The sequence below is a fragment of the Amphiura filiformis genome, chromosome 20 (assembly GCF_039555335.1).
Source record: "Amphiura filiformis chromosome 20, Afil_fr2py, whole genome shotgun sequence".
Taxonomy (NCBI): Eukaryota; Metazoa; Echinodermata; class Ophiuroidea; order Amphilepidida; family Amphiuridae; genus Amphiura; species Amphiura filiformis.
This window is the reverse complement of record NC_092647.1, coordinates 57,425,847-57,436,064: the sequence shown is the minus strand read 5'-3', so window position 1 is coordinate 57,436,064 and position 10,218 is coordinate 57,425,847. Positions and strand designations below refer to the sequence as shown.

Below are 10,218 nucleotides of genomic sequence, written 5' to 3'. Positions count from 1 at the left end.
TTATGAGACCGTCGTCTATTTCAGTACATATTTTTCAACAATTAAGCCGTATTCAGTTTTGCATGGTGGGCATGTATGTGAATTCGCAACTTTCATTGACATATGATTTGATAGCAAACATACAGGCCTTCGTCATGTACCAATACGGGCATTGGCATGAATGGCGGTGTTTCACAATACTGTCATGATGTCAAATTGTATTCGTAGGTAACATTCGGTTACCGAAATTTACCTACGAATACTTGCTTTTATTGTTGACATCTCAGAAATATTTAAACGCAGGCTATTGAAACTTGGTAGAAATAAAGAGTGTATTACCCTGCACCTATTGCCTAACTATTGTTTACTATTCTCTCACTTTGTGGAAATGACACAGCTTTTAACATGTATTCGGAGGTAATGCATATTTTTTACCAAACCTACCTTTGTGCCATTTAGAATTTCTGGCAGCTTAACACAATAATAAAGATGTCCGAATGCAATGCATTTCAGTATTGGACATATCAAAGCTTGTATCAATTGCGCATTTATTAGTGATTTCCATTTTTTAAAGATATATCTAGTGCTATGAAAAATTGTATTCGTAGGTAATGTAAAAAATACCACTCAAAAAATTATCACAAAAAATTCATAATTATGTACAAATATGTGAAAAATTGAACAAGCAATCTTTGAATACAAACTTTTCAGGAAATCAATTTAGATTCAATCCAATGACTTCTTTTCATAACTGATTTAGATGTTTTTAAAAATACTGTAAGAAATATTTTGAAAAAATGGGTAAAAGTAGCATGTTTTGGGGTCTCTGTGTCTAAGTTTTTCACAGAAGGGGGTCTTATTATATATGGCACGAAGCGTATGATCAAGGCGAATAAACACAATGCAAAAACGAATGCCAATTGATTAATACTTTTAAGTTATGGCCCTGAACATGCCGTGTACACTTTTCGTTGGATTCGACCATATGCTTGTAGACGGGGTTTTACGGTATTCGTACTTTGGTGTTTTAGTGTATGTTATAGGTAATAGTACATTGCCTAGTTAACGTCGCTGTGTGAAAAATAACCGGCCAATATTAAAAGTTCTCTTCTAAAATTCTAGAAAATATAGTTTTGTAACTTGTCCTAAATTTTTAGCTAATTTAGATGTTTGGAAATATGCGTACTTTGGTGTTTTAGGAAGGATGTGTAAACGACAGATAACACCAAAAAATATGAAGAAATTATTTCCAAACCGTGTTAAGTCAACAATCATTATGTTGCTCATTTTCAAGAATGCTGGTTAACAAAAAGCAGACCATTGTCTCATTTCGTGAACAAAGGTCCACATACCATTGTTTCCTTGCGTTTCCTTTATAATCGGTTACCCAACTGAAGCTATAATACCAGCTCATTGCGATACCGCACATATAAAACAGACACATGTGCACAACCAGAGAAGATATGATTTAATCAGGTGAGCTGTTTTCAATGAGTGTTATCTTGGTTTAATAGCTTTTAATGGGGTTTAAGTCCTGCAAAGTTAAAAAAAAGAAAAGAAAAGCGCAGTGATTTATAGTGCGCTACGCACAGGCACAACGCCTAGACGTTGATCCACAAGCCTCAGCACACTTTACAGGTTGTCGCTGACCACTACGGCCCACATCATTCCATAAACCATTTAACAACAAAGTTCGCGGTGAATTCTACTGTAGACATGACTGCATCATGTAAATGGCAAAAGTAGCATTGATATTTTACCAGTGGTGGCACCAGAGGGATTTCTGTCCCAACATTTTGCATTGTCCCCCCCCCGAAAAAAATCACCAAAAAGTCACTATTTTGGACCATAATCGCCGAGTTTTAGGATATTTTCCTGATTTTTGGTGAAACGTAGCTAGCGATTAAACTATGCATTAAAATATTAGTCTAATGTTTAATTGATTTGCACTTTTTATTATGTTTAATTGTTTCCGCAATTAACCCTAGTTATACCATTCTTTCGATTTGAGTATTAATTTGCATGCATGGCAATTAAACGCAAAAGTACAGTGAAATCATGGAAGTCTTGAAAGTATATAAATGGAAACGAATCGGTGAGATAGCATAACGCTTCACCGCAATCTTTCTGTTGGTAATCCGTAGCGTCGTTATCTCTGGTATCCAATTCGCCTAGTTCTGTACAACAAATCAAGGTAAGCATTATAATAGATTCTAAAAGATCTTTGAGATTTAAGAAATAGATAATTGTATCTCGACCATTGCCCGAAACCGGGTATGAAATAGGGACCAAGGAAACAGCGTGGTTACTACTCGTTTGTTTGTGGAACGAATTATAAAGATGAATACAAAAAGTAGTTGTTTTTCACGGAAGGAAAATTTGAAGTATGCCATTTTACAATTATTTTATTCCAAAAACACACAGAGCATATTCCGATCTCCTGGTTGAAAAAGTGGTATTTTGGAGGTCCACTTTCATGAGTGCATAAGTGGAAACTCTTTGCTTAACAACATGCAGTGAATCGCCCTAGCAACTTTTTGACTGAGAAATCCAATCGATATATTCTGGCGGCGTTAAAGTTGAAGTTAATTTTGAAACTTCATTTCGCAAACTCTCTAGTGTTTACTTAAAAAGTTTTTCAATGGGCATACGTAGTAATACGTGAGTAAGAGTCTTACAATATAAATACTACAGTGAGATCATTCTTTGTGCATCTTTGCCAAGATTAACGATTTGTTTCTATTTCAATTAAAAGCCATTTCCCGGAAACTTTATGAAGTGCCTTCAATTACCATGTTTAGGAACCTAAAAACATGTTCACCGTATTGGGCGCATCCAGATATTTTGGCTCTCCCCCTAAAGAAGACATGGGAAAATCTTAATCTTTTTTAAGATCTGACCTCGTAAATCATAAGACAAATGAAATAAGAAAAAACAAAGGAAAGATCATAGCCAGCAGTAGTACATAGAGTATCATGCATTCGGATTTCATCACAGTCTTACCTTAGCACGCTGGTAAGCAGCGTTTGAGATGGTGTTAATCGATAGTCGATAATCAATGATCAATCAGCTATGAATATTTAATTGGATTCTAAAAATAATGATCACGGACTCGCATGTTCAAATGTGTGTGTGTGGGGTGTATACCCCCCTCGCATGTTGGTGCTCGCAATTGCTGAGGACGGCTTTTTACCCCTAAAGAAGACATGGGAAAACTCAAACTTATTGAGAATCCCATGTCTTCTTTAGGGTAGGTGCCGTTAATTTCTGGAATAGCCCATTCTCATCTGATCGGTTCCTTTAAAATAAGTTCCTATACGTGATGACTCAAAAACTTTTTTGGAATAGATTCATCAGGATTGTATAAAGTCATAAAGTTCGTTAATTATGTAGTCAAATCCAATTTTCTACTCACGGTTAGACACGGTGTCATCAATTGGGAGGGGGCAGCATAATTGACAAGGACACTAACAAGCCAACTAGATGGATGCGCGAAGCACTTTGGATCAGAAAGTGGGGCACTGTGGAGGGGCACCCAGACTATCAACCGTGACGAGGGCATCTTCTCTCTAAATTACATGTATGATCCCCTGTTAAGAACTGTGCACCCGAGGAATGAGAAATTTCCGCATTACTGAAGAAGTCAACCGACCTGGTTGACGAAACTGTCTAACCATGAGTAGAGTCAGTAGACTATGCCATAGTCGATTTTTGATAAATAAAAGCATGTTATTAATCATGTTATTGTTAATCATGATGAAAGCATTCAGTTAAACTCAAAATTACACTAATATTTATTACATCAAAATATTAGTATAAAATTGTTATGAAAAAGTTTATATAATTATATTAATATTAGTGACAGTAAAAGTAAACATGGTAAAGTGTACGTAGGATTATATTATTGAATGCAACATATCATAATGTCATAATTATATTGGCACTTCAATACTGAACAATTCTGATTTTAGAATCTACCAGTTTATTAATCGCGAAAATCCGAGTTAAAAATGCACTTGGGAAGCTAACAAACAGAGGGAGTACGGTGACTGAAAAGATCAGTTATGAAAATCTATCAATTGTGCACACATTAATTAAATCAGAGTTTTAAGCTTAAATACAATATCCAGAGTATGCACAATGGGCAAGTGGACTACGGAGTAGTCTAAACCGTGAGTAGAAAATTGGATTTGACTACATAATTAACGAACTTTATGACTCAAAAACTGTTTGTATATTTAATTTTGACAGGACGATGAAGTCACTCAGTACATTTTTCATAGTTTGTGTGCTTTTAACAGTCGGTGTCCTGATTGAAGTCGATGCACGTAACCTTTCTAAAGAAGGTAAGTATAGGTATAGAACCGTAAGTTTGTATAGAATTCACAATACAAGCAGCTATAGACGAATCCAACGAGCCAAGTCATGGTCAGGATTTGGTCGGCCATTACTGGGTCCCCGCAGCACCCAACTAGTGTTGCGACTGCCCAATTGGGTGGATTAAAGCCGCTTAAAATTCGATGTTATATTCTTTTTGTGTTGTAAACTGTCATCATTCTTTTGTCTACGTGTAAGACGGGTGATAGAATGCAGTTTAAAATACCTTCCAATGCCGCATCATTTCACATTTTAGATGAGATGGAGCCGACGGGGACCCAGCTATGGCTGCCATTGAGGTGTAGTACTGCGTGAAATTGGATTCGTCTATAGTTGGATAGATTTGCATAAATATGATCTACATAAATGGAAGTACACCTCCCACGCGAAGCGTGAAAGCTTCGCTTCATTTAGTGTTCAATAATTATTTTCTTTTAGTTTGTGTGAGAAGTTTCCATGGCAACGGCCATTTACAATCATTTTTTGTCAATTTTACTGAATTTAATCAGGAAATTTGCTTGAAAATGAGCATAAATGGCCGTTCTATTTGAATTCTCTTAATAGCTTACAATTTAATTAAAGAAGCCCTGTAGGCCTATCTTAATAATATAAAGTGCAATTTAAACTTTTGTAATGCAAGGAATTGCCAGAAATGGTCAATTTTTGACCAAAATGACCAAATCACTAAAAGCGTGCATTCTATGTCTACTTTTGAATTTCAAGAGGTCATAGGTCAAAAACCATAGATCACAGAAAAATGCTGTGATTGACATTTTGTATACATCATGTTAATAAATTGATACAGTTGCATGATGCAAAGGTAATTTGTTAAAATATTTCCCGTGTAAAAAGTTGTCAAAACTGCATACGCACATCTATGTGCGTGTGTTCTGCATTTTTTAAAGAAATAGTCACCTGAATACATTTTTGACAAAAATCCTTAAATAGCGCAACCGTTGCAATGCCATTGATTTGTCCTTTTGAAACATCTGTCCTTACGATTTGGAATTATGTCTAATTTCCATTTAGATTGATTTCTCACTAACCATGTTAACATATTGAAATTAGGAGTTCCAAATCGGTGTAGGCCTATTTCCGAAGATATCATCAAAAAAACTGTTGAAATAGTCGAGACTAATTCGATAATTTTTAATGATTTCTCCGGAAATATACCGATTTTGAATGACTAATTTCAATATGTTAATGAGAAAATATGAGCTTTCACCTGATACCAAAATCTGCATTTTGATGGGGAAAACTGAGGGGATGAATTAATTAACCATCACATCCAGGATCAGCTTGTACATGTAGACCGTGAAAGTTAGCAGTAAGTTCCTTGCCAAGGGAAATTTCAAGCAGTAGCAAAAACCGAATAATGTTTGCCCATTATAAGCCAAACAAACTTTAGAGTGAGAGTTTTGGTATGCTCATGATGCTAGTCACTTGTAAATAAAAAAATTTCTTTAAAAGGAATAGGGCGAGAAAATTAAAAAATGTCAAGAGAAATGAAAGAATGAGTAACCCTTCACAATTAAAAACAGGGAAAATATGACACAACATCGATTTCCAATGGAGGAATAACACAAAACATTATAAACAAAGTTAAAAGAGTTTTTAACTTTATACGTTTATGTTATTCCCCCATTGGAGGTTGTGTCATATTTTCCCTGATTTTAATCTGATCTATTGCTTATCCTTTGGTTCCCTGCTGGTCAGTTGGAACGGATTTTCCCTGTTTTTATATTAACCCTTCACATCATAACAGAAGACGTTTTATATTAACATTACATATAAAACATTGTTATAAAATTTTTGTAGATAATAGATATTTAAAACATTTTCGTAATCAAACCTAGAGGTTTTTTTTTATCAGCAGATAGGAACACTTCTGCTCATCTTCTCTGGTGAGACAACATGGCTGGGGTGTCTTTCCATCAAAGTTAAAGTATCAAAGTTTAAAAATCTGTCATATCTATTTCCTCAATATATTGTTTTGATACAACTTATGAGGGGAAAAGTTTAATTTTACAATATTTCGATATTATTTTTTAACTTTGTAACTTTATCATGATTAACATTACTGTATTTCAAAGCGTCAAACTATATCATTATTTTGTCCCAACAAATATAATCCAGGGAATAAAATATTCATTCATAGGTTTATTTATTTTATTCAACCTGGGCCATTTCTACTGGTGCTAGCACAAGATTTGAAAAGTAAATAGCCTATGTACACACTGAACACAATGCACATACAACTGTACAAGCTATAAAGTACATAGCGAAGCTGTCAGTATAAAATTATGACCTTTACGATGCTAGTAATTTAGCCCAAAGATTAGGAAAACTAGCAAAACTGGAGAACTGGTACTGTTCAAATAAAGACATCTGCAAATCTTGCTGCAATTTCCGAATAGTATTTCTATTACTTTAATAATTATTTTTGTTATTTCTTTTAATACAAACACATTACTGCCTATGATGACTTTATCGTATTACTTAAATATCAAAATCAAGTAATAATTACAAAACTCGCCGTAAGCGATCACCTCTGTGGGTTTTGGGGTATATAACCAGCACAAATATTTTCTGCAACACTGCATGTAGGTCAAAAGTCAGGCTAATACAGGGTGGTGCGGCGTACCGCACCTCGCCCAACAAAACATTGGTATGGACAAGCAAACAATCTTTTTGGTCTTATTATGCATGACTTTGTTGAGTTCATTCTAAGTTTGGCCCTTTATTTTTATTCTTATTTCGGCCCTGTATTTTGAGTTTATTTTTTACATGCATCAATATACCGAATACACATAAAATTATAACATGCACACCAAGCCAAGTTTGAACTTTGGATCGTTACCGCCTTGGCACATGACAAGCTAGTCGCAAGCAACACTTGTGATTTCCAGTTACAGAATAATATACTAAAACGATCAAACGTAATTATTTTCAGGGAAATATCCTAAAGTTCTTAAGCTTGTGGTTCCTGACGAAGTGGAAACTGAGGAAGTTCTGGGTTTGGCCCATCCTATGGAAACGGAACAAGATCTGCGTATGGCCCCTGCAATGGAAACAGAACGAGGATCTGCGTATAATGGCCCCGGTCCCAATAAGCGTAACACCGTATATTATTTAAGGACAACATTCTAAGTTATGATTATCGAAAGCTTTTGTGTATAACATTTAAATCTGTGGCCTGTTAACTTTTGGAGCTTCTAATAATTCTGCGTATAGCCTCATTTTCTGCATGTAACCTTTTATGGGACACCTTGTACGTATGTTGATAATCGGACAATTATAAGCCCGGCAAATGGTTTTAAATCAATTATATCTTCAAATGTTGTACACGGTAGTTAATAAATACAGAAGACTAATTAATAAGATTAATTAAGTTAAGCTCAGAATAATAAACAAATCATCTTTATATCATTTATTATTTAATTTTTATTCGATTTTTCTTAAAGTGAAATTATCTCACTAAGCGTGTTTATAGTGTAGTGGGATCATATGTTCCGGTATACGACTCTACAAGAAAAACTCAATATAGCTTGCTATAAGCACGCTTCTCATTCGAAATCGGTTTTGGAGTGTAATAAATAAATTCTCATAAAGCCTTATATTTTGTGCGATTTTTGTTTTCTTGTCTTGAATATTATTAATTTGTTTTAATACACACCTATGACGTCGCGCTATTGTTTTACCGCTCCATTATTTTCCACGAATGGAGCGATGATCACAATAACACGCCATTCGTAAATGCCTTTCTCTTTTCTCTGAAAAGCAAATACTTTTCAGGGAAAAAGTACTGGCATTTACGAATGTAGTTTTAATATCAATTGCACTTTTGAAAAGCAAGTATTTGCGAAAAGTGCAGTATTGTTATCATCACTTCATTCATGCAAAACAATGATACGAAAAACAAGAAAATGATTTTCATTAATACAATAAATTTAGGAAGCGGATAGCAACATTTGCACAGTATTGTTATGGGACCTGAGAGCACATCAGACATATCGAATTGCATGCTGAATACGAGGATTGTCCCTATATCCAAAAATTATAATAATTTTGATTTTACATTTTATATTTTTCCAAATTTAACAGTCCTCGAAGTAAACTTTATAAATCTATGATATGTAATTAAACTATAGGCCTATTTAGCTGGGATGAAAAGCCGACTCAATTGAAAATTTGACCTTTCATATTGAACTTAAACATTTTTTTCCAAAAAGACCTTCATTTTTTAGTGTTTTGAGGAAAAAATCTATATCTTTAATAATGAAGGTCAAAATTTCCATATAATTGACAGCTGTTCAACCCAACTTCATACTCTTTACTGCATATCGTTAGATTTATACAATTTACTTTGAAGACTGTTAAATTTCAAAAATATCAATTTTTAATAATTTGTCATAAAATGTGTATTGTATCGCGAATTTAATAAAAAATCTAAATTATTTGATATCAGAAGGATGTGTCTGATTTGCTCTCAGGTGCCACAAAAAAAATATGTAAAAACGTCGCTATCCGAGCCCTTACAATGCAATCTGTGAAAAGCAAGGCAAGATCAAAACGGGCAGGTTAAATTGTTGGCTAAGTTGTACTTATTATGCAAGATGTGTTTTTACCCTCACTTTGGAAAATGCTTATTTAGGCTTTACTTAGTAGGCCCTTACTTTTATTTATTTGGACCTTTCTTTCTACATGTACGCTTACTGTTTTTTATAACAGTTTTTTTTCTTCTTTATATTTTATACGTTTTCAGTGGCTTATAGGCCCTACATATAATATTTTGGGCAACATTGCTACATATACATAATACACATTCTGTATCAATGTATTTAGGCCTATGAATCTGTTTATTTTCAAATCGTTCTCTTTGGGCATGTTTAATAATGATAAAAGCCACAGTAGGTCTATTTTCTGTATAATTTTTATTTGTCATTAGTATATCTGATGTTTCATCTGATGGTATTTTGGCATGCTTGAATATTTACTTACATCGATCAGTAGGCCTATCCGATACCGTAAAATGGGGTAACTTTGGGCACTTTTCAGAGTTTTTAAACCACTGCTTCCAAACAAAACCAAATATATTTCTAATTATCTCTTTTTTTTATGACATTAGGGTTCCCTTCTACACCTTGAAGTTGAAAAAGATTTTTGAATAATTTTGAAAGGGTGCACTAGGGGTTGAAAATAGAGTATTACATTCCATGAAAATTGATCTTCGCTGTATATGGGCAAGGTTTTGTTTTTTTGTGACATTTGACCCCTTGCAAAATTAAGCAAACACGCATCCTTGCTCACAAATATCGATTTTTATTTTGTCTGAAAAAATGTAAAAAAATGCTAATTTTTGGTCAAAAATGCCAATATTTTCGTAACTTTCAAAGAAATTGGACATGAGCGACTTTTATTTCTTCCAAATATATTTCTTAACAAATTGAGACCAAATATGACTAAAAACAATATTGCTGTACGGAAATATGACCATTTAAAAAAATATATTTGAACGACCAAAGTTACCCCGCTGACCGAAGTTACTCCCATTTTACGGTAATCAAATATTACAATGTTAGGGACGCTCCATTTGATTTCGGAAGGGGGACTGGAAGTTGAGGTGGCTTTTATTAGTATTTCGCGTCGAAGGCGGCGAAGTTTGTTTTGTTTTTTGCCGACGAAGTTCAGGGACATAGGCCTAATAGGCCTAGGTAAAATGTGTTGTAATACATTTAAAATTTTCGTACCTTTTCGTACCTGATTTTGGTCCTTCTGCTGCGAATCAACGATATATATCCTCGGAATGATTCCATTACAAAAGTATCCAAGATAAAAAATAGTGTCCATAATTGCATGGTT

General features: G+C 34.2%; 1 long non-coding RNA gene across 1 annotated transcript; it reads left to right on the top strand.

The window, feature by feature from the left end:
• Nucleotides 1–2,058: 2,058 nt before the first annotated feature.
• Nucleotides 2,059–7,973, top strand: LOC140142096 (uncharacterized). Its single transcript, XR_011857512.1, has 3 exons — nucleotides 2,059–2,173; nucleotides 4,231–4,325; nucleotides 7,310–7,973. It is a non-coding gene; the product is annotated as an uncharacterized lncRNA (long non-coding RNA).
• Nucleotides 7,974–10,218: the final 2,245 nt, after the last annotated feature.